This window comes from Schistocerca serialis, chromosome 1 (genome assembly GCF_023864345.2).
Source record: "Schistocerca serialis cubense isolate TAMUIC-IGC-003099 chromosome 1, iqSchSeri2.2, whole genome shotgun sequence".
Classification (NCBI taxonomy): domain Eukaryota; kingdom Metazoa; phylum Arthropoda; class Insecta; order Orthoptera; family Acrididae; genus Schistocerca; species Schistocerca serialis.
In genome coordinates this window covers 719014866-719041454 of record NC_064638.1, presented here as the reverse complement: position 1 = coordinate 719041454, position 26589 = coordinate 719014866, and the positions used below count along the sequence as shown (strand labels likewise).

Here is a 26589-nt window from a genome sequence, read left to right as displayed (position 1 = left end):
CCGTTTGTTGCAATATGCTTGGGACAACAGTACATTTTCAGGCAGACAAACTTTCGAAATTACAGTAGTTACAATTTTCAACAACAGATGGCGCTGCGGTCTGGGAAACTCTATAGTACGATATTTTCCACATATCCACCATGCGTAGCAATAATATGGCGTAGTCTCTGAATGAAATTACCCGAAACCTTTGACAACGTGTCTGGCGGAATGGCTTCACATGCAGATGAGATGTACTGCTTCAGCTGTTCAATTGTTTCTGGACTCTGGCGGTACACCTGGTCTTTCAAGTGTCCCCACAGAAAGAAGTCACAGGGGTTCATGTCTGGCGAATAGGGAGGCCAATCCACGCCGCCTCCTGTATGTTTAGGATAGCCCAAAACAATCACACGATCATCGAAATATTCATTCAGGAAATTAAAGACGTCGGCCGTGCGATGTGGCCGGGCACCATCTTGCATAAACCACGAGGTGTTCGCAGTGTCGTCTAAGGCAGTTTGTACCGCCACAAATTCACGAAGAATGTCCAGATAGCGTGATCCAGTAATCGTTTCGGATCTGAAAAATGGGCCAATGATTCCTTTGGAAGAAATGGCGGCCCAGACCAGTACTTTTTGAGGATGCAGGGACGATGGGACTGCAACATGGGGCTTTTCGGTTCCCCATATGCGCCAGTTCTGTTTATTGACGAAGCCGTCCAGGTAAAAATAAGCTTTGTCAGTAAACCAAATGCTGCCCACATGCATATCGCCGTCATCAATCCTGTGCACTATATCGTTAGCGAATGTCTCTCGTGCAGCAATGGTAGCGGCGCTGAGGGGTTGCCGCGTTTGAATTTTGTATGGATAGAGGTGTAAACTCTGGCGCATGAGACGATACGTGGACGTTGGCGTCATTTGGACCGCAGCTGCAACACGGCGAACGGAAACCCGAGGCCGCTGTTGGATCACCTGCTGCAGTAGCTGCGCGTTGCCCTCTGTGGTTGCCGTACGCGGTCGCCCTACCTTTCCAGCACGTTCATCCGTCACGTTCCCAGTCCGTTGAAATTTTTCAAACAGATCCTTTATTGTATCGCTTTTCGGTCCTTTGGTTACATTAAACCTCCGTTAAAAACTTCGTCTTGTTGCAACAACACTGTGCTCTAGGCGGTGGAATTGCAACACCAGAAAAATCCTCTGTTCTAAGGAATAAACCATGTTGTCTACAGCACACTTGCACGTTGTGAACAGCACACGCTTACAGCAGAAAGACGACGTACAGAATGGCGCACCCACAGACTGCGTTGTCTTCTATATCTTTCACATCATTTGCAGCGCCATCTGTTGTTGAAAATTGTAACTACTGTAATTTCGAAAGTTTGTCTGCCTGAAAATGTACTGTTGTCCCAAGCATATTGCAACAAACGGTGTATTTCTATCGCTGCTCGTTTAGTTTTTATTGCCGTTTCAAATATACCGGTCATTTTTGAAACACCCTGTATGTGGTTTGGCTGAATTGGTAGAAAAAGATCAGTCCAGTACTTCGTACTGATCAAACCCTACACGACAGTCTTGTTTTCACAAAGTGTCAGGTCCTCAGTGTAACTTAAGAACATTTTCGGAACTTCAGACTGGAATGTTTTGCTATTTCACGTACCCCGATGAATGCAGCCATGTTTCGCACGAAAAAAAGAACATTTCAGGCGCAATCTCTCTCTCATGCATATGCTGAAATAGCCAGTTGCGGTCCTGACTTGAATCAACATCTGAATGGTCAGTCATTGCACTACTGGTACTGGTTGGTTGGTTGTTTCGGGGAAGGAGACCAGACAGCGAGGTCATCGGTCTCATCGGATTAGGGAAGGAGGGGGAAGGAAGTCGGCCGTGCCCTTTGAAAGGAACCATCCCGGCATTTGCCTGGAGCGATTTAGGGAAATCACGGAAAACCTAAATCAGGATGGCCGGACGCGGGATTGAACCGTCGTCCTCCCGAATGCGAGTCCAGTGTCTAACCACTGCGCCACCTCGCTCGGTAGACTACTGGTACTGTTTCCAAGGTTTCCATTTTATTTTGTGTACAGTTCTGTGAACTGGCACACTGGTCTGAAGAGGAGCGATGATTTCCTCTTAATCTTTCCCGAGGCCGCTCTTAACTCACTCATTGCGGCTAAGGCCGATGCGCCACCTGCCACATTCCGAACAACGGGTTGGAGTGCCTGCGGCGATTGTCGGGTGCTTTTCCCAGCGCAGCGCCGGAACACTTCTGTCAGTGTCAACGATGTGTTTAAAAAGGCACGTCTCTGCAGCTGCATTCTCTGCCTCACCGGTCAAGCAGTCTGTAGTTCGACTGTAGAGATATATCACACGACTGGAATACAACACAGTAAGGGACGGTTTTTCAGAGAGCAACATGTGCAACCTCTTTCAGGAGCACGAAAGATTTCCTATGAAGTCATTATTTGTTGCAGACTTATACTCGGTACAGGGTTGAATAAGCAGAGTTAGTGTTAAATAACGCATAACTGCTAGTAACTCATAGAAACAATATCGGTACGCATGTTCCAAAACGTCGCTCATAAAGACGGGCTTGTTCCAGGGCTCATACCTCGGATTCTGTTGGTGATGGAGAGACAAGGTCAAGTGTTTTGGATAGCCCTTGGGCTAGAATCTATTTGTATACTCAACAGAAGGATCGTCTTAGCGTCACTACGGTACAGTATAGGGTCAAGTATGGACATTACACACCCCTTTCTGCTTAGGCAAATGGAACAAATCGGTTGCTTGGTTCTTCTTGCATTTGACGTGGTCTGCGGTGGATCTTAAGGGGCTTATGGAGGCATCATTAGTTCATGGGCAGTTCCCTAGAAAATCCCCCCAAACTCTTTTTAACTATTCTGTGACGGCTATGCACAGCAAATACCTGTAATTTTTGCGATATATTCCCAAGAATCCGACTTCGAACAACCTTGAAATTTTTCTTGATATCCTAATCCGTTTCCGATTTTCAGAAGCCCAAAGTAACCCCACTGCACAAGTAAAATACGCACGTAAAATCCGGTGTGGGGCAGAAAAGTAGTTTATGAACTGACGTAGCACCGACAAATATGCTGAAAAGTGTCTCCGTTATCATCAGAAGGGTTTTATGAACCCCACGTTACACTGCAGCACATGAAAATTATTTTTGCATGTAAAATGCGGCCGGAGATTTAAAATTAGTTTTGTGTTATTTCAATTTCACATAAGTCAACATCAAAATTCTAGAAATCCATAAAGTTCTTTTCATAAGAGTGACATGATGTGCTATGGCAAGCAAAAGAAGGGAACCAGGGGAGAAATACTCCTATCGGAACATAAAAAGGCGAATAAGCGCCTGTTTAAAAGAATGATTGTAAAGTGGGGTACCAGCTGCCTCAGTCCACTTGCTCAGCACCCTTAAAAATTGTCCCAAAAATGCTCGTAGGCGAACATATCGGCGTTTTTTAAGCTGAGAGAGACTAATACAGTGGCAGTGGGAAGGAAACGGAAAATATTGGACAATGGTAGACAGTGATTGTGATATAGAAAGAGCGAGGGAGGCAATGGCAGTGTGAGGGAAAGAGAGGGATACAGTGGCAGTGGAACACAGTTGACAATGACAGAACAGTGCTAAGAGAAAAGTGAAGGTGACAGTGCCAGTGGGAGAGGAATAAAGAGACGCAGAAAGTGTGGGTGGGTAGAGCCAATGATAATGAGAGACACGGGCTTTGACAATGACAGCGAGAAAGAGAGAGATAGTGAGAAGAGACAGCAGCAGTGGGAACAAATGAATGAGACTAGCAGTAGGGGAGAACAAGAGGAAGACAGTAACAGTGAGAGGAGAACGTAATAGTAAGAACGAAGGAAATGACTTGGGCTGACTGAGTGAGTGAAAATCGTTTTAACGTCTTAGAGCGACAGACTAGTAGGTGCGAGTGAGTTACTACACGCGCAAACTAAGTTGACACTCGTCGCGTCAGCCGGTGGGAGCGACAGTAAAGGCATTTCCCATTTCCAGCCGCTCCGATCAGCCACCTCGCCAAGAGACAACTTAGTTTGCGCGTGTAGTACACTTACGGGAGCTTGTGGGAGTGAAAGGTGAGTTGCATGTTAAAAAGAGCGCGACTATGTTCACATACCAAAATAATTTGGGAAAATTTTTAAAGGAGGAAAGTAGACTTCTCAGAGTCTTTTAAACAGGAACAGATCCGCCATTTTTATGCTTTGTTGTTGTTGTGGTCTTCAGTCCAGAGACAGGTTTGATGCAGCTCTCCATGCTACTCTATCCTGTGCAAGCTTCTTCATCTCCCAGTATCTACTGCAAACCACATCCTTCTGAATCTGTTTAGTGTATTCATCTCTTGGTCTCCCTCTACGACTTTCACCCTCCGCACTGCCCTCCAATACTAAATTGGTGATCCCTTGATGCCTCAGAATATGTCCTGCCAATCGATCCCTTCTTCTAGTCAAGTTGTGCCACAAATTTCTCTCCTCCCCATTTCTATTCAATACCTCCTCATTAGTTACGTGATCTACCCATCTAATCTTCAGCATCCTTCTGTAGCACCACATTTCGAAAGCTTCTATTCTCTTTGTCTAAACTATTTATCGTCCACGTTTCACTTCCATACATGGCTACACTCCATACAAATACTTTCAGAAACGACTTCCTGACACTTAAATCTATACTCGATGTTAGTAAATTTCTCTTCTTCAGAAACGCTTTACTTGCCATTGCCAGTCTACATTTTATATCCTCTCTACTCCGACCATCATTAGTTATTTTGCTCCCCAAATAGCAAAACTCATTTACTACTTTAAGCGTCTCATTTCCTAATCTAATTCCCTCGGCATCACCTGATTTAATTCGAGTACATTCTATTATCCTCATTTTATGCTCTGATGGGAGCATTTTCGCGCTGGTTTACTGAACACTCCAGCCAACGTCAACAATGTATATAATCCGAGTGTGTCTGTTGCTGCACCCTAGCCCCACTGGTCGCGCGATCTCTGAAGTGATCCGCAGGACGGTAGGGATGTGTCAGATGAGTTTTGAGACAACGTAACGTTCAGTACGGGGCAGTGATATCGTGTCGTAGCAATGAGCTGAAAAACACGGGTGAGGAGCACCGCAGAGCGCCTGGCAGAGGAGAGGAGCGGCTGAGCCGTGGCACGTGACGCCAGCAGCGGCGGCGGCGGCGGCGGCACAAACATAGCCGCTGTCGGCAGCTCGCGGTCCGGGGCCCAACACAACTGCCCCAGCTGGCCGGCCGCGCCAGGGCTGCCACCATTCCACAGCTTCCTTAACTCGTCAAGTCTGCCACTTGCATTAACTCTCACTATTAACGCTCATATCCATTTATCTTAACTCAGTTGACAATCCACATTGCGAGCAGTGATAAATATCTGCTAAGAAGACGGATTAATACCAGAAACATCTCATACGGGGTGAGTCCTAACTCTGCCGACGACCTTTCGTACGTCGATCGCGGCTGTTTGTTATTTTCACAGTCGATCTCAGTATCTCGTTAGAGTTTGTTACTGCGGGTACCTTTGCGACTCTATTCTATTGAGCATAGCTGTACATCTGTGCTATCGTGTGCAACACTATATGCATAAAGTGTTTTTAAACGAAACTGTGCGCTGTAAGGTGCATGGCAGGGTGCAATTGCCGTTTTCCCGTGCACTCACATTAAGCTTTCTTCCCGTTCCATGCGAGGAACAGCTGTTTAAACACCTCTGTGCGCGTTGTAGTGAGTCCAATATTGTCTTCACGGTTCCAACGGCAGCGATACGCAGGGGACTGTAATATTCCCAATGTATTTACCTCACTGTTGTTGTTCATCATTTCAATGATACTTTCCCGCGGGTCAGACAAACCTGTGTCCGTTTGTGCTGCTCTTATTTCTACGTGGTGCTCCATGAGGAATGGCCAGTATTCAGGGATATGACAGCAACCATCATTCAAAGTAAAACGTGCAGTAAACATGGGCTCTAAAATGCACACCTTAAGAACTATGAGCACTTTTTCATCTCTGATTCTGTAAAACAAATCTCTTCTATTGCAAGGTCTTTCCTTTCCATATTCTGAGAGGTGTTAATACGGACCAAAACAACAAAAAACTCCCAGTAAACAAGGATCCCATTAACATTTCTTCATCTTCGCTACTGTGAAACACATCTCTTCTATTGAGCAAGTCTTCGTAGCCCTTAAGATATACATTTTAGAGCCCTTGTTTACTAGATAATTTTTTCTTGTTTTGGTCCATACTACCTCCTCCAAAAACACAGAAACCAAAGACCTTACAGTAGAAGAAATTTGTGTCACATTATCGAAGATGAAGATGTGTCCAAAACTTTTAAGGTATGCATTTTAGAGCCCATGTTTACTAGACTTTTGATGCTTCGAATGATCGTTCCTCTCACACTCCTGAATATTGACCATTCCTGCTGGGACACCCTGTATGAGTTCAATATCTCATGTTAGCAATGACTGATAAATCCCACATACTTAAGCAATATTCTAGGATGGGTCGCACGAGAGCAGTTTGCTTTGTAGACCCGCTGCGTTATTCCAGTAACCTACAAAAGACACAAAGTCCGACACCTACTTTACCTACGAGTCAGATTATGTGCTCATTCCATTTCATATCTCCATATTCTGCTGCACCCAGGCATTTGTAAGTGTTACTGATTTCAAGTGAGACTCATTGATAACGTAGTCGTAGGACACAATGGGACTACGTTTTATGAAGTGGACCATTTATCACTTCTGAACATTCCAAGCAACTTTACAGCCTCTATACTACTTTAAAATTTTGTCAAGGTCTGTATAAATATTAGTATTATTTTCCTCAAAAAATACTGCATTATAAACAGCTGAGTCAACCATAGAAAGTCTGAGTTTATCATTAACAGTATCTGTCAGGTCATTAATGTACAACATGAACAGCAATGATCTCAACACACTTCCCCAAATGATAGTAATTTCACTACTAAGCGTTCATGTAATCTAGAGTCAAATATTTTTTGAAGTGAGGAAATACTAAAACTACCTGAATGCTTTCAGAATGTCATGTGAGAAAAGTACGCGATTTTAGAATCGATTCAGGTTGACACAAAGGAAGTCATCCTTCTAAAAATATATTCCAGCTCAGAAGAATTCTAAGATACTGCAACATATGGGAGTAAATGAAGTTGGACAACTTCTGCTACCTTTCTTGTAGACGACTATGACATATGCTTTCTTCCTACTACTGGGCACGATTTTATCTTCAGGAGATCTACGATTAACTCAGCCGCTAATCCTGTATGGAATCTGATAGGGATTTCGTCGGGCTTCATCAGTAATAGCGATTTAAGCTGTTTCTTAACGCCAGTCATACTAAAATTCAAATCGCTCATCTCAGCGAAGGCGCGAGAATTCAACTGAGGCTGTACTCATAGCGTTTTAAAATCGATTTTAACAATTCTACTTTTCCTTTTCTACCCTCAAAATCAGTTCCTGTGTCATCCACGAGTGTTTTGGACACTTGATAGTATTAAAGTCCGGTGCTTGCTATGCAAAACACATTTTAAGAGCCATTTTGCTTCTTCTTCCCCAGACACGGACGGACATCTTCTTGAGTGATTATACGAAAACCCTAGTCTCGAAAACTCCAGTGGGTACTTTCACAGTCCTGGTACCTAAGAGGTGGCAGCCGGTAGAACCATACGCTGATCTCGCTGGGTTAATCAGTGTGCAACAAAGTTCATGGTGTGTCGTTTGCAATCAGTCATCATCACAGCGACAAATATTTTGGGAAGATCCTGCAAAGAAACAGTTCAACGTAGTTATTTACTGTACTGGATGTTAACGGGATTCATTCATTATTCTTCGTTTTGTAAATATTCTCCATCTGTTCCTGTACATACAACAAGAGATTATATCAGATGAATTTTTTGTTCCATAGATCCACAGTGAGGAGATCCTCAATGGTGTACAACAAGTCAGAAAAATACATAACAAAGTATTAGGGCAATATTATCAGATTACGAGGCGATTGGGTTCTTAATCGTATCGTCAGGAGCCGTATATGAGTCAACGGAAATGTGTCTTTTTTCAGACATGTCACCACGCATTGTGTTATACACCCTTCCCCATTGGTGCTCTTGTTGTCACAGAACACAAGAGCAAAGTGAAATTGGGCAACAAAGGGAGAGGTTTGCTTTTTAACGAGACAACCGCGAAGAGTGGCCGCAGAAAACAACTATGAAATAATGAATGAATATTAAGGTTAAACATCTCGCCAATGACAAAGCCGTTAGAGACGAAACAAGTGATGATCTGTCTCTGAAAGTGCGTCGGTATGGTTCGAACTCGCCCTATGTACAACGTGATTCAGGTGCCCTACCTATGGGTTTTATGCAGCACGCAACGTCTTCAAATACCACACACAAGATTTTCCTATTCTCTCATTCACTACCCGCAAACTAATAGTCCTACAGGAAAAAACTGAACAGGATCCTTTTGTAGGAAATTTAATGTAGTTAAATTTTGTGCTGGGATACGTTTTCGCTAGAGACCGTAGTTTTCGAATTATTCGAGAAAAACGTACAAAAGTGATCTTCAGACTCGTTTTTCTTGAATAACTCGAAAACCGTGGCCTCCAGCGAAAATTCACCTTGCTACATAATTTAACCACGTTAAATTTCCTACAGAAAGGCCCTGATCATTTTTTCTGTAGGACTAACAGTTAACACACTGCGAGTGAGAGAATACGAAAATCTCACCTGCTGGTTTTGAAGGCACTGACGGTTACATAAAACCCATAGGTAGGGACAGCTGAATTACCCTGTATAGTGAGTCAATTAAGTTCTTAACCGCAGTTGTAACCACAACAGCGAACAGTACTGTAGTGAGGTAATTAGTGGTCCTTGAGAAAAACTGTTATGATGTGTATTGTACTTATAAAGATAAGATGAATTTTACAAATGTATGCCATAGAAAAGAATTAAGTTCATTTAAAATTCGAATTTTTAGTACGCAATTACGGAAAAATTAATAAAATTATACAAGATATTACAGAAACGTATATGAGCTAAAATGAGGTAATTCTGATTTCCCTAGTTCGAAAATAAAATAATTGCTGTAAAAGTACTTTGAAATTAGGGGCTGAGATATCACTTAAAAAGGTGCAATGTGACACAACCTTCATTCTCGAAAGCAAGTATTATGAAATATTCTCAAACGCATCGATAACCTTCCGAAATTTCCAAAGACACTGTGCAAAAAATAATCATTGTTTCTGTATCACTGATATTATTTGCGTTTAAAACTTTTCTTGAGTGTGTGTGTGTGTGTGTGTGTGTGTGTGTGTGCGCGCGTGCGTGCGAAAGTGGAAGGGAGAGAGAGAGAGAGAGAGAGAGAGAGAGAGAGAGAGTTCGTGCATTTTCTCATGTACGCGCTCGCAGTGACCGTGGTCGCCTGAAAGTGGTCGGAACGGTATATTTATGATCGAGAAACGCAACAACAGAGAGCTCGCGTAGCACAACACAAACAGTACTGGAGCAGGGCCAGGACACGCGAACGTGGAGCAGCGAGCGGCCACCATCAGCGCCAAGTGCCAAGGGCACACGCTCCGCTAATTACCTGCGATTACGTCAGTCGCACCTTCCCGTGGCTCACGAGCTGCTCCATCTGCCACCCCCTCACCCCGCCCCCATTCCTACCCATTGTCACCGTCTCCCTCCCTCTATCACTCACTATCTCTCTCTCTCTCTCTCTCTCTCTGTCTGCACGTGTGTGTGTGTGTGTATTCTTTTATCTACAAAGATAGTACCTAACCATCTATCTTAGCTCTCCTCAGTCACCTTTTTTCTTTTTTTTTCTTCCGTGACGAATTGTTTTAGTTGGAATCAGTTAACTGTACACATCCGTGTCGAAATTCACAGCATACAAATAAAAAGGCTGAAGTTATATGGCATCAGGTTGTCCGACGCTGAATTGGACAGCTTTTCTGTCACATGAGCTCTTGGCAATGTTCCTTGGTGAGACGTGACTGATTATGTTTTATGTTTAGCTGTTCAGAGTACAGAACTCCTGGTGGATGACTCGGACAGAATCCGTAGGGATGTTTGCAACTGGTCATTAAGAAATAAACTAGTACCGAACGCAAGGAAAACATACAGTATGAATTTTAGTTTTAAAAGAGAAAATTCAAGGGTATTCCAGAAGTTTTATCACGTCGAAAAAATCTGCGATCATGAAAATTGGTGACGGTGATAGTACTTCCCTACGTATTCATCATCTAGTGCAACACATTTTGTATATCAACCGTTCAAGAGACATTCTGCCTCGAAAGTAATCAACTCGTCGTCATTCCTGAAATGTCGGCACACAATGGTTTCTTCATCCTACAAAAGAAGAAATGAGTGGGTGTCGTGTCGGTAGAATACATGGGAATACATGGGAGCGACCAGAGGCCAGTTAGCACACCTTCCCCCCTTAAACAATTCCCTGCGACTTTTCTTCTTGACAGTCTCCCATAGCTTCGTCAGGAGCTTTGGTCGTGTGCTACTGTGACGGTTTGATCCTTCCGAGCGTAATTTGTACACACACAGAAAACAGCATTACCTTGTTTGATGGTAGTTGGGTTTTCGCTTTTTCCAGCGTTCGTGATAATGCTTCCACTGCTTGCCTTACTCCTTTTTTTGGTGTGTGTTTGTGTGTGTGTGTGTGTGTGTGTGTGTGTGTGTGTGTGTGTATACGTGTGCTTGTGTCAGTCCACTATTGTTTCTGTATGTCTTGCTACTTCTTGCACTTGACTTATTGTACTATTTAGACGTGAAACATCGTCATTAACTGTTGTGCCAAACACAGGTTTTAGTAATTTACCACCTGTATTCAGTCATCTTCTGTTCCCCCATACTAGAGAATGTAGGAATACACAGTTATTTGCTGCAACTGCTCTGAGCTTATCATAGGAAAACTTCAATTCATACTATTCAGTCCGTATATCCCCTATCGTCTTGGCCCGTTTTGCTTTCCTTTAACACTTCTAAGAACATATCTTGCAACCTTCTCACTTCAGTTCTTATCTTCCAGATGTCGAAGGTCACTTTCAACGACCATCTGTGATTCGTGAAGACTTCATTTGGCTGATGCGCAAACAAGAACCCATTCCTCAAAGGCTGGTTGACAACTCCTTCTGCCCCAAAGATGAGCAAGGTCACAATGTTCGCAAACTAGACCTAAGCGTCATCCTGGCCATCATCTAGAGTAAATAATTTACGTACACTCCCTCCCCTCTTAGAAAAAATTGGGAATACAAAAAAACAGCCTATATTCGTAAGTACGCTGCAAGTACAAAGAAGAAAATCCTAATACTACCGATGTATCTCTACATCTCTAACTACATATTCCAAGGTCTCAACCCATATGGCCTATTCTGCGGTATTTCTTTATTCTTTTGCTTCTTAGTTCCAGCACATGGCAATTCCGCTAGTACTTGAGGAAAGGAATCTATGACCCCTTGAAAGGGTTTAATTCTACTGATATGAACTACTATAGTTAGTCCTGGCAACTGTAACTTCACACTTACAGGTGCTTTTACCTCAACGTCCGGGTAAGGACCTTGAAACGTCATCAGAAACTTTTTTGTCTGACCCTTCGAAGAGTAATGGTTCGCAAGTAATACCCACTGACCTATCCAGTACTGTGGTAAGTTCGTCTTACCCCACACGCTCTTGACATTCTGTCACTTTCACGTTGGCCCATTTTACCTTTTACCAAACTTATTGTTACAGTTTTTGCAAGTACCTTAACGTGTTCACCTTCTTTTTCCAACTTAAGCTGAATCACATCAAACGGAGATGGCATTTGCGTCCTTGTACAACCTTGTAAGATGATAATCCCATTCCTGTATAAGTTTTCGAATTCTAAGCACTAACTAAAAAATGTAAATATATGTCCCAATCTAGGTGTTAAGTATTCACATAAGAGCTTAGCATCATTGGTAAGTCATATAAACTCTTTCCATGAGACCATTTGCCTGTGGGTGGAATGGACTGATATGTAATTTCTTAACTTTCAATATGTGACACAACTACTTAATGAGATCAGCCATGAAATTTGTACATTGGCCCATAATAATCGTTTACAGTACACTGAATTTAAATATGTAATGATTTACTACAGCATGAGCTACTGTGCTCACTGTCTAGGCCATTTACTAAATACTCTGATAGGTGATCAACAATTATTAACACATACTTGTTACCTGACTTGTGGAACAGCTCCAAAATATCGGCTGCTGTCATTTTAAATGGGTAGTCAGACTCTGGCAGTCTTTGTAATTGTATCTTTTGATGGCATATACCAGAACGTTGCACACATAAAGTACAGTTCTTGACATACTGTTGAACACCAGCACATCTCGTTGTCCACCAGAAACTTTCTGCTACTCCGCTGCGCATTGTTCTCTTGCGCTCATGACCAATAGCTTACATTCCTGTGTTGGTCGTAATACTTCTGACTGCAAAGCTGCTGGAACTACAACAACGGTCCACACTTGGCTGACCTACACAACATCCCAGCTGTGTGTTTGCCACCTTGTTTGTAAATTACATCACACTGAAATTCACTTAGTTTCAAAGACAAGAGTTAGACAATTTGAAGGACTTTATAGCCCTAGTAGCCATCTTAAAGCAGCATGATCAGTAGTCACTGTGAACTTACATCAGTATAGATAGCATCTAAAATGAGAAATACCATATATTGGTGCCAAGATCTCCTTTTCAGTGATTTTCCTTGGCCTTATTAAGCTGATGAGACACATACGCGATTGGGTGTTCTCTCCCATCAATGATTTGCCCCTAACACTGCTCATAACGCTGTACCACTATCATAACATAAAAATATGAATTATTTTGTGAAACCTGGAAAAATCAAAACTGGAGCTGAAGTTAATATATCTTTTAAGATTTGAAACACTGTCTCACACTGACCTGTCCAGCTAAGCGCAGTACCTTTTTGCAATAATTTTGTTAGTGCTCCATCCACTTCAGCAAACCTCTTCAAACATTTTCTGCAGTAATTTGCTAATTCTAGGAAAGATTGTAATTGTTTAACTGCTTGAGGAATCAGAAAGCCATGTACAGTTAATTTAACGCAAAGATCCTTCCTTACGCCATCTTGGATAATTATATACCCCAGATAGTTTACTTGTGATATTGCAAAGTGACACTTATCAATAACAAGAATAAGTCGAGCCTATTCCAACTTGTCAAGTACTGTCTCCAAATACTGAACATACTCTTCTAGCCTTTTTGCGAGTACACTTATATCATCTAAATAGACTATTCATTTTTCTGGTTTTAAATCTCTGAGGACTCCATTTAATAAACGTGAAACGTAGCTAGCGCATTTTTCAACCTGAATGGTATCCCACAATATTGGTAGTGAGCAGAAGATTGGTAAATGCTTTTTCATGTTGTACATCAAGTTGATGATATTTACTTATTAAAGCTAGAGTAGAAAAGAACTTGTACTCACCTAAATTATCTAACCTGTCAGTAATGTTAGGTATCAGGTATGCATCTGTCACCGTATTCCCATTTAAGAATCTACAGTCGCAATAAAACTGGTATTTCTTTGTTCCATCTGGTGACTTTTTTGGTACAGTCACTATTCTTGGTGACTTTTTTGGTACAGTCACTATTCTTGGTGACTACCACTATGCTCTATAATCCTGTCTGATAACTGTTCATCCACAAATTGCTCTACTAAAGGCTGTAAATACTTAAGTAACCAATACTGTCTTCTACACTGTGGTGGATGATTGCCCGTTGGTATTCTATGCTGTATGATCAGTGAAGCAAGTAACACTGCTTGTGGGTTGAACACATCCTTATATCGTATTAACACTGATTCCATTAATATGGTAACACTGCTTGTGGAGTATGTAAATCCTTATACACCATGTGATCCAAAGTATCCGGACATCTGGTTGAAAATTACTTACAAATTCGAGGCGCCCTCCATCGCTAATGCTGAAATTCAGTATGGTGTTGACCCACCCTTAGCATTGATGACAGCTTCATCTCGCAGGCATACGTTCAATCAGGTGCTGGAAAGTTTCTTGGGGAATGGCAGGCCATTCTTACGGAGTGCTGCGCTGAGGAGAGGTGATGATGTCGATCGGTGACGCCTGGCACAAAGTCGGCGTTCCAAAACATCCCAAGAGTGTTCTATAAGACTCAGGTCAGGACTCCGTGCATGCCAGTCCATTACAGGGATGTTATTGTCGTGTAACCACTCCGCCACAGGCAGTGCATTATGAACAGATGCTCGATCGTGTTGAAAGATGCAATCGCCATCCCATAATTGCACTTCAACAGTGGGAAGCAAGAACGTGCTTAAAACATCAATGTAGGCCTGTGCTGTGATAGTGTCACGCAAAACAACAAGGGGTGCAAGCCCCCTTCGTGAAAAACGCGACCACACCATAACACCACCACCTCCACTGTTCATTCGTGTAATGTTTACGCTCCTTACACCTACCGAGGCGTCGTTTGGCATTTACTGGCGTGAAGTGTGGCTTATGAGCAGCCGCTCAACCATTAAATCCAAGTTTTCTCACCTCCCGCCCGACTGTCATAGTACTTGCATTGGATCCTGATGCAGTTTGGAATTCCTGTGTGATGGTCTGGATAGATGTCGGCCTCATACACATTACGACACTCTTCAACTGTCGGTGGTCTCTGTCAGTCAACAGACGAGGTCGCCCTGAACGCTTTTGTGCTATATGTGTCCCTTCACGTTTCCACTTCACTATCACATCGGAAACAGTGGACCTAGAGATGTTTAGGAGTGTGGAAATCTCGTGTCCAGACGTATGACACAAGTGATACCCAGTCACCTGACGACGTTCGACGTCCGTGAGTTCTGCAGAGCACTCCATTCTGCTCTCTCACGATGTCTAATGACTACTGAGGTCGCTGATATGGAGTACCTGGCAGTAGGTGGCAGCACAATGCACCTACTACGAAAAACATATCTTTTTTGGGGTGTCCGGATGCTTTCGATCACATAGTATATCATATGAACACTGATTCAATTAATAATCTATCTTCACCCCTAAGATGCCCCTGTTTTCTTGGAATGCAGATGTGTTGAGGTTCACTTTGTTCTACCTTGTACCCTAGAATCCTCGATATCTTCCTCTTCAATAATCTTTAACATGGCTGTCAGTAAAGTCTTTCGGAGGCCAACTTCATCTTCCCCAAAATCATCCACACTTATTGACAGCATAACCTATGCATTACATACTTACGTACAGAACAATGTTGATCATCCAAAATGTCATTAGTTGCTAGTGGTTCTACAGAATACATCATATCATGCAGAACGTTAATATCTACTGGTATTCACATTTGTTTGCCTATGCCTGCTGGTACATTGTCATGTACAACTTTTAATGCACTTACATGCAGTTTATTTGATACCACCTTTACAATGGGTATAACTTATGATATAGAAGCATTTGCATCTGCAGTACTTAATGGAAAAAAATTACCATCAACTGTCTGTTGCAAAAGGTTGATTCTAGCATGATGCCTAAACAGAAAGTCTAACCCAAGTATCATTGCAGTACCTTGTCCTACAGTTGATAATACTTCCATTTGTTCATGAAACCTTGTGTTTCATATTTTAAACCCAAGCTGCATTGAATCAACTGCATTCCCACCTACAGTGCACATCCTATACCTGGGTTTCTATAGTGTGTTCTTATCCATGATGTCCAGATTGTCAACCAATACATATACCCTTGTATTTGTATCTAACAAAATTTATATTGTCTTCGTTTCAACCCAGCCACCAACGAACAATCCATCTCTGCATCCACTTCTAACGGACTTCCATTTAGTGGGAACATTTCTTGATCGAAGGAAGATTCCCAATGATTTTTAATGACTTCTTCTTCTCAGTATAGTTACTCTGTTTCTTTGATCTACACTCTTGTGCCTTATGACCTATCTTTTGACAGTTGAAACATTGCTGTTCACAATACTATGATTTTAAATGACCCTTTCTTCCACAGCAATAACATTCTTTGTTTGACACAAACATTTTCTGATCATTCCAAGATTTAGTACTACTATCTATCTGTTGTAGATAAGTGGCTAGACACAACACTGCTGCTATGTCTTGTGGATTTTCCATTCTCACTTTGCGAGAAAATTCTGGTGAAATCTACTTTAGGAACACATCTAGCGCTCTGTCCTCAGACTGCCTCACTAAGACTGCAATATTGTCCAGAGTGTTAGTCAACTCATAAGTTTGGACGTTCAACTTGCATATACCGTCCGAAAACGCTTCTAAAGTCTTATTTGGGATTTATCTCAAATTAGCTAACTTTTCTCAAAAGAAACTGAGCACTATATTGTTTCATTGTTTAAGCCATTTGCCTACTCGGTAAATATGGTTACCTTACTCAAAGCGTCATGGTGTATGTCATCGACATGCGCAGTTTCGCCACCTGCAGTCCTGTCTATTCAGTTCAGCTGCACAAGCTGGCTACGGATAACATGTCCTGAATAAAAATAGTGACATTCTCCAATGTTTAGACAGACAATGGGGGAATAAAACTAACGCCTATAGGATCCAAGAATGGCTAAGGTACTGCCAGTACAGATTTAACTTCACTAGGACCTGACTGTGAAGGATTTCCCATTTGACTACGTAACCGCTGATCCATTTGCTCGCTGTGTTCCTTTAATAATTTAACTGCTCTATCAGAGCTGATACCGTGTCCGCTGCAGTAGTTGCTCGCATTTGTGTCATATTTATGCAATTTCTTTCTCCGTCGCAGTAAGCCTTATACACCACATATAATATGCACTACCATGAATATCAAAACGTTCTTATCACTTATTACGTCGTGTCATCGACACCTGACACCTAATACGGTCCTCTTTTGCATCACCATACTTCCCACAGATGGACCATATTGCCGGTGTTACAACCCCCAACCTCAGCGATCGTAATGCTCAGGATGACTGAGAGCGATGAATCATGCTGGGGTATGCAGAGACACCTGCCTCACAGAAACATTTGTTTAATAACAACACTGCCAGTGACCACTACCCGACATATCCATTGGTAGCTTAATTTCTACACTCTGGCCATACCTGCGCAAAATTTTCAAGAATTCCCCAAATCCATACCTCTACTTGTTCGTGGTTCAGCATACCTCCTCCCTTTCGAGAAGATTCATCCCGAATCTTTAATATCGAGCTCCCAATAAACTACCTTAACTCTAATAATTTGTATATTGAGGAAAATCCCCCCAATTCATAATGTAGTGTCACCACATGGAACTTCTCCTCACATTTGTATCACACCCTTAACTAACTACCATGTACCTGTATTGTACTCTTATATACTAATTAAGTCCTTAAAACTAATTTCTTCCTCGGCCAATACCGGTCAACCATGCTATTGGTAACTGGTTTGTTGGCACATCTTTAGCCTGTGCTCACTTGCATTTTACGCAGAAATACAGTACGCAAAAGTCTGCTAGAAACACGCCCCAACTGGTAGCCAATATGCTTCCCAACAACACTTCGCGCTGCTGTTGTTCATGGAAATGGTGTATATGCTCCCACATTTGTTCCATCGAATTTCTCACTTGCTGGAACTCTACTAATTTATCCACGGTCTGCATGAGTTCTGGACTGAGTGTATTATTTAAAGAGGTTAAATTTGAAACGGATAATACCTCCAGAGATCCTTCCAGCCAATACAATGTATTCGATGACAACGTCATAACAGTTGAACCTGTAGCGTAGGAGGAAGACAAAAGTCCATCCCAGTTATCCCACAAATCATATGATTAATAATTATTATGCTTTCCTGAAGTTCGAGTTCTCTCAAACCTACCGATCTTCCTCCTTTGTAGAAATTCGAACATACAGTTTATGGTGTGAATACTGAGTAGAACCAATGAGTTCCCATCCTCTGGAAGTAAGTTTGAGCTGGCAGGGGCTCCTTTCCACAAATCGTTGCATTTACTTCCCTCAGAAAGAAACTTGCTTCACATGTCCACGTATGTCCGTTACCTACCCACGCGGACACGTCACGACCTTCCCTTGTGCAAACTTTTCCAACTCTACACGTGACATTACCACATGAGTCTGCCTGTCCTTGAAGACTAGCAATACTTCCCGTGTTCTTACTTGCATCCACTTCCCACATATCACCCATTTCATTGGACATGGGTGAATGGTGCAGCATTGACAATCCTAGTTGCTCCCTGCAACAGCCAACACGGATCGTTATATGCACCCTGGCCCATCTGTTTCCACCTCTGCCATTGCTAGATTTTCCTGTAACACTTGGGCTAAATGTTGTAACTCCGCTGGAAACAGCTTTTCTGCCCGACGCAAACCCATCATGAATTACCTAGGTGTAACCCATATGGGACTAAGCTCCCCATTTACTGCACGAAAATATTGCCCCCTGTAACATCGCCGCTTCACTCTTGGCATTATCAAGTTGGTCCGCCTGCCCACATAGCAACCTTGCTATATTCGATTCGTTGTCCAGTCCACTCTTGCTTCTGTATTCTCGCAAATCGCTGTTCAGCACTTCTCTCGTTTCAGTAGCACATTGGGTAAGTTCTGTTGCTAATCCCCATACTAGAGTGGTGTTTTCCAACACCACTCCATGGCATCCTCCACAAAACTTGCCGTCTGCTGAACCTGAAGAACTGTTCTATTTACCTCCCGCACTTCCTCTTCATCAGATTTTCCGAATCTATATCCACATCTATACTCCGAAAACCACCGTGAGGTGCATGGCAGAGGGTACACCCCGTTGTACCAGTTACTAGGGTTTCTTCCTGTTCCATCCACGTATGGAGCGCGGGAAGAATGACTGCTTGAATGCCTCTGTGCGTACAGTAATTATTCTAATCCTACCCTCACGATCCCTATGTGAGTGATACATATGGGGTTGTAGTATATTGCTAGAGTAACATTTAAATCCTGTTCTTGGAATTTTGTTAACAGACTTTCTCCAGATAGTTTAGTACTATCTTCAAGAGTCTTCCAGCTCAGTTCCTCAGTATCTCTGTGCCGCTCCACTTCATTATAAACAATCGCATCATCTGCAAAAAGCCTGATTTGCTATTAATATTATCTGCAAGGTCATTAATATAAAACATGAACAGCAATGCAATGGTCTCAGAACACTTCCCTGGAGCACACCCCAAGTTACTTTCACATCTGATGATGACTCTCTTTCCAATGTAACACGCTGTGTCCCTCCTTACCAAAAAGTCCTCAATCCAGTCACAAATTTCACTTGATGCCCAAGATGATTGTACTTTTGACAATAAGCTTGGATGCAGTACTGAGTCGAATGCTTTGCGTAAATCAGTAAATACTATATCTACCTGGTTGCCTTGACCCAAAGCATTCAGTATGTCATGTGAGAAAAGAGCGAGATGGTTTCACATTATCGATGTTTTCGAAACCCATGCTGGTTGCCATCAAGGAGGTCATTCTGTTCAAGATATCCCATTATGTTTGAGCTCAGAATATATTATAGGATTCTACAACAAATCGATGTCAAGGATATTGGGCGGTAGTTTTGTGGATCACTTCTGCTACCCTAGTAGACGGGTGCGACTGGTGCATTTTTCCAAGAACTGGGCACGGTTTTTTGTTCCAGGGATCTACGATACATTGTAGACAGAGGAGGGGCTAACTCAGCCGTAAATTCAGTATAAATCTGACAGCGATTCCGTCGGTGTCTGGAGCTTTGTTCAATTTTAATTATTTCAGCCGTTTCTCAACACCGCTGACATTAATACACTACTGGCCATTAAAATTGCTACACCACGAAGATGACGAGCTATAGACGCGAAATTTAACCGACAGGAAGAAGATGCTGTGATATGCAAATGATTAGCTTTTCAGAGCATTCAAACAAGGTTGGCGCCGGTAGCGACACCTACAACGTCCGGACATGAGGGAAGTTTCCAAACGATTTCTCATACACAAAGAGCAGTTGACCGGCGTTGCCTGGTGAGTCGTTGTTGTGATGCCTCGTGTAAGGAGGAGAAATGCGTACCATCACGTTTCCGACTTTGATAAAGGTCGGATTGTAGCCTATCGCGATTGCGGATTATCCTATAGCGACATTGCTGCGTGCGTTGGTCGAGATCCAATGACTGTTAGCAGAATATGGAATCGGTGGATTCAGGAGGGTAATACGGAACGCCGTGCTGGATCCCAACGGCCTCGTATCACTAGCAGTCTAGATGACAGGCATCTTATCCGCATGGCTGTAACGGATCGTGCAGCCACGTCTCGATCCCTCAGTCAACAGATGGGGACGTTTGCAAGACAACAACCATATGCACGAACAGCTCGACGACGTTTGCAGCAGCATGGACTATCAGTTCAGAGGCCATGGCTGCGGTTACCCTTGACGCTGCATCACAGACGCGAGCGCCTGCGATGGTGTACTCAACGACGAACCTGGGTGCACGAATGGCAAAACGTCATTTTTTTTTCGGATGAATCCAGGTTCTGTTTACAGCATCATGATGGTCGCATCCGTGTTTGGCGACATCGCGGTGAACGCACATTGGAAGCGTGTATTCGTCATCGCCATACTGGCGTATCAACCGGCGTGATGGCATGGGGTGCCATTGGTTACACGTCTCGGTCACCTCTTGTTCACATTGACGGCACTTTGAACAGTGGACGTTACATTTCAGATGTGTTACGACCCGTGGTTCTACCCTTCATTCGATTCTTCCGAAACTCTAGATTTCAGCAGGATAATGCACGACCGCATGTTGCAGGTACTGTACAGGCCTTTCTGGGTACAGAAAATGTTCAACTGCTGCCCTGGCCAGCACATTCTCCAGATCTCTCACCAACTGAAAACGTCTGGTCAATGGTTGCCAGGCAACTGGCTCGTCACAATATGCCAGTCACTACCCTTCAGCCGACCGGTGTGGCCGAGCGGTTCTAGGTGCTACAGTCTGGAACCGCGCTCGAGTTACGGTCGCAGGTTCGAATCCTGCCTCGGGCATGGATGTGTGTGATGTCCTTAGGTTAGTTAGGTTTAAGTAGTTCTAAGTTCTAGGGAACTGATGACCTCAGAAATTAAGTCCCACAGTGCTCAGAGCCATCTGAACTACTCTTGATGAACTGTGGTATCGTGTTGAAGCTGTATGGGCAGCTGTACGAGGTGCTTTCAAGTTCTAAGGCCTCCGATTTTTTTTTCTAATTAACTACTCACCCGAAATCGATGAAACTGGCGTTACTTCTCGACGTAATCGCCCTGCAGACGTACACATTTTTCACAACGCTGACGCCATGATTCCATGGCAGCGGCGAAAGCTTCTTTAGGAGTCTGTTTTGACCACTGGAAAATCGCTGAGGCAATAGCAGCACAGCTGGTGAATGTGCGGCCATGGAGAGTGTCTTTCATTGTTGGAAAAAGCCAAAAGTCTCTAGGAGCCAGGTCAGGTGAGTAGGGAGCATGAGGAATCACTTCAAAGTTGTTATCACGAAGAAACTGTTGCGTAACGTTAGCTCGATGTGCGGGTGCGTTGTCTTGGTGAAACAGCACACGCGCAGCCCTTCTCGGACGTTTTTGTTGCAGTGCAGGAAGGAATTTGTTCTTCAAAACATTTTCATAGGATGCACCTGTTACCGTAGTGCCCTTTGGAACGCAATGGGTAAGGATTACGCCCTCGCTGTCCCAGAACATGGACACCATCATTTTCTCAGCACTGGCGGTTACCCGAAATTTTTTTGGTGGCAGTGAATCTGTGTGCTTCCATTGAGCTGACTGGCACTTTGTTTCTGGATTGAAAAATGGCATCCACGTCTCATCCATTGTCACAACCGACGAAAAGAAAGTCCCATTCATGCTGTCGTTGCACAGCCATGTGGTCGTCCGTCAGCATTCGTGGCACCCACCTGGATGGCACTTTTCGCATTTTCAGGTCGTCATGCAGGATTGTGTGCACAGAACCCACAGAAATGACAACTCTGGAGGCGATCTGTTCAACAGTCATTCGGCGATCCCCCAAAACAATTCTCTCCACTTTCTCGATCATGTCGTCTGACCAGCTTGTGCGAGCCCGAGATTGTTTCGGTTTGTTGTCACACGATGTTCTGCCTTCATTAAACTGTCGCACCCACGAACGCACTTTCGACACATCCATAACTCCATCACCACATGTCTCCTTCAACTGTCGATGAATTTCAATTGGTTTCACACCACGCAAATTCAGAAAACGAATGATTGCACACTGTTCAAGTAAGGAGAACGTCGCCATTTTAAGTATTTAAAACAGTTCTCATTCTCGCCGCTGGCGGTAAAATTCCATCTGCCGTACGGTGCTGCCATCTCTGGGACGTATTGACAATGAACGGTGCCTCATTTTAAAACAATGCGCATGTTTCTATCTCTTTCCAGTCCGGAGAAAAAAAATCGGAGGCCTTAGACCTTGAATGCACATCGTACCTGTACACGCCATCCAAGCTCTGACTCAATGACCAGGCGTATCAAGGCTGTCATTATGGACAGAGGTGATTGTTCTGGGTACTGATTTCTCAGGATCTATGCACTCAAATTGCGTGAAAATGTAATCACATGCCAGTTCTAGTATAACATATTTGTCCAATGAATACCCATTTATCATCTGCATTTCTTCTTGGTGTAGCAATTTTAATGGCCAGCAGTGTACCTATTTCATTCATCTTTTCTGTGGTATGAGGTTTAAAATGGCGCAATGCTCCTGGGTTTTCCTTTGTAAAGGAACATTTGAAAATGAAGTTAAGCATTTCAGATTTTGTTTTGCTACTCTCAGTTTCAGTTCCTGTCTCATTCTTTAGGGACTGCACACTAACTTTGATGTCTCTAGCAGCATTTACAAACCACCAAAATTTGCGTGGATTCTGTGAAAAATCACTTGACAATATTCTGCTACGGTAGTCACTGAAGGCTTCATGCATTTCTCTCTTGACAGCAAACGCGTTTCATTCAGCATCTCTCTATCTATAGCCCTATGCTTTGCTTTACATCTATTACGCAGTAAGCTCTGTTTCTTTAGTAGTTTCTTTATAGTGACTGTATATCACACAGGTTCCCTCCCATTGTGAACTGTTCTACTGCGTACATGTCCATCCAGTGCGTGGTCAACTATTCTTCTTAACTTGAGTCAGAGTTCCTCTACATGCTCATACCCTCTGCTGAAAGTTTCAAGCTCCTCATTGAGATATGACACTACTGATTTTTTTATCTAATTTACGGAACGTATATATCTTTCTGCTTGTTTTAGTTGCCCTTTGTACTTCGGTAATCACTGTTGCCACAACCGTGTCATGGTCACTGATACCAGTTTCGATATGGACGTCCTGAGAGAGGTTAGATCTATTTGTTGCCATTATATCCACTATACTTTCATCCTGCATGGGGTTCCTGACTATCTGTTCTACGTAGTTTTTAGATAAGGCATTTAGTAATATTTCACAAATGTCTTATCACGCCCACCATTAACAAAACTAGTTTTCGCAATTAATTGTTGGATGATTAAAGACACCACCGATGATTACAGTATGATTGTGGAACATACAAACAAGTGAACTGAGGGTTCTCTCTCAAGTTTTCAGTTACAACAGGGGATGAGTCTGGTGGGTGACAGAAGGATCCAATTACCATTTTACACCCACCCCTGATAGTGAGCCCTGCAGGAACAGTCTCACATGCAGCTTAAATTTCTGTCTCGGTGGATTTGAGTTTCTTGTCTACTGCGACAAATACATGACCTCCATTTGTCTATCCTTTCGATATAAACTCAAATTTTCCCCAAAAATCTAACTGCTATCAACTTCAGGTTTCAACCAGCTTTCTGTACCTAGTATTATGTGAGCTTCACTGCTTTTCATGAGCGCTTTAAACTCTGGCACTTTGTTGCGAACGCTTCGGCCCTTTACCATTAGGATTTTAATACTCTCACCTGTGGGAGGCATTTCTTTCGATCTTACACTGATACTTTTCGGTTTCCTACAGCTATCGTTATCTGGATTGGATGGAGAGTCGCCTAATCTAAAAGAACCCTGTGTACACCGCACACGCAGTCAGCTACCTGACTAGCAGCCTCTAATGTGTAGTGCACACCTGGACTATTTAGGGGCACCCTACAGTTCTAAACCCTACGGCGCAAGTCCAGGAAGTCACAACCTGGCTAGTCACAGAACCTTTGAAGTCTCTGGTTCAGTCCTTCCACTCGACGCAGAACCAAAGAGGCCTTGGGGACAATTCTGCAAATTGTGAGCTTCATTGAAACTCCACGCTCAAGGTTGGTCTTCTGAACCTTCACTATCAGTCGCTGGGATGACCCAAGAATGATCTCGGAGCCCAAACGATAGGCATTATTTGTTCCAATATGCGTCACAATCTGCAGCTGGTTGCACACCATTCCCTCAGTGACTCCAGGAAGTCTCTTCAATACCGAGCGAGGTGGCGTAGTGGTTAGACAACGGACTCGCATTCGGGAGGACGACGGTTCAATTCCGCGTCCGGCCATCCTGATTTAGGTTTTCCGTGATTTCCCTAAATCACTCCAGGCAAATGCCGGGATGGTTCCTCTGAAAGGGCACGGCAGACTTCCTTCCACATCCTTCCCTAAACCGATGAGACCGATGACCACGCTGTCTGGTCTCCTTCCCCAAACAACCAACCAACCAAGTCTCTTCAATATGTTAAATGAGGCAGCTAGGCATACACACTGAGTGTCCTTTCCCGTCCCTTTCTACCATTTCCCTAAGGGGTACCATCATCTTCCATACGTTTGAACTGCCGACAATTAATTAACCCCTGTCCTTTTGCGTTTGCCTGCTCTTGGCACTGGACAGAACAGGTTTCCCCAAAACAGGAGAGGTGAGTCCCACTGACTCAGTTTCAGTTTGCGTGAAACACAGTACCTCGAACTTGTTGGTTTGGGAGATCGTTACAACACCCTGAGTCCTCGCTGGTCGCCGTCCATCCCGTACAGGACGCCTAGATCTACGAATGACACGCCACTTGGAGTCAAGTGGATGGGTATTGACATATCCTGCCATTGTCTTTAACAACTTTCCTCTAACATTTACCCAGTCTCTCTTCCGCCAACTCCTAGCCTGCAAAGCTACACCCACCAACTGTGACAACTGTGTCCTTAATTTACTATCGGCCTAAATAAATTATTCCCCTTTGCCTTGTTATACAATTCTGAGAAAAAATGTTCTAACCTCTGTGCCTCATTACTGATCTCCCAGATCTCCACTGTTGCTTTCAGCGGCCATTTATGAATAATAAGCCACACATCTGGTTGTCTTGAGAACACCACACCCGATTCTATAAGCTGAAAAACCGTTACATGCCTTTGCCTCACTCTTCATAAAGCACAGCAACAGCAGGTGCTCCTTCATCACCCAGGACGTCCGTATGCCTTCACCATCTGTGGAACAACATTACTCTGTCACCTTCTCCCACCTTCCAACAATGCACAATACACACAAAAAGCATTCCCAAAAAAAGTCCCCATGGTAATAAAAATGCACGTTCTCCGATGCACTAACCTGAAAAGCCCTCAACAAATTACAACTTACTTAAGCGACGTTAACCTATGTAGCACATACCGTACCTTATGTTGCTCACCAATTCCAGGTCCTTTCATTTTACCCCTTTTAACTGTCTCCTGCCTGTTGGTTGCCGACAACTGCGGTATACCCTCTACCATTCCTTTAAACGGTTGTATGCTACTTACGTGTGTAACAGACGTTTTTTTGGAGAACTGTACCTTCACGTTGACCGGTGGAGTCATTTCCACGACCTGGTAAGATCCCTCGTACTTAGTTAAAATTTGATTTGTTTTCACCTTTGGCTTCTAGGGATTCGTGACCATTACCCACTGTCCCATCTGGCACTGAGGCAGCTTGCTTATGCGTCTGCTCAGTTGTTCCTGCCATTCTAGCGCCTTCGTGTTTGTTTATTGTACATTCCTTCGAACGTGCCTTATTCTTCTGGCAGACTTCCTTACCGACTCGACATCTGGCCCTAAGAGTCAAAACCTCTAAGGGGGATAGCATCTTCCTGCTATACACCACCTCAAATGCCAACAAGCCTATTGCAATATGTATCTTCGAACTATAGGCGTAAAGGGCATAAGGAAGATACAGTTCCCAGTCATAGTGCCTCAAATTAACGTAATAACCCAACATTTTTCCAATTGTTTTGGCCACGCGTTCCGTTCTCCAGTTGGTCTGTGGATGAAACGGACTCGTTCGTAACTGCCATATATGCAGCACGTGGCATAGTTGTTTCATTAAATTCGAGACGAAGTTTGCACCCTGATCCGTAACTATGGTATCAGGTACCCCAGACTTCGGTATCCAGTTGTATACTAACGCCTGCACCACGGTACTAGCATCTTGGTCTGACAGCGGTCCCGTTACCAAAAATCGAGCAAAATGATCGATATGATCGTGAGAAAATACCTATTCTCTGTAGGTGTATTATTGAACGGCCCGAGGACATCCA

The 26589-nt window shown here is 43.4% G+C and overlaps 1 long non-coding RNA gene across 2 annotated transcripts in view; it reads left to right on the top strand.

Moving 5' to 3' along the window:
• The first annotated feature begins 5310 nt into the window (after nt 1-5310).
• The window catches only part of LOC126481283 (uncharacterized), a 302682-nt gene continuing 281403 nt past the window's right edge, over nt 5311-26589 (top strand). For both annotated transcript variants that reach the window (XR_007587545.1, XR_007587543.1), the window contains exon 1: nt 5311-5441. This is a non-coding gene — a long non-coding RNA (uncharacterized LOC126481283). The remainder of the gene's footprint in view (nt 5442-26589) is intronic.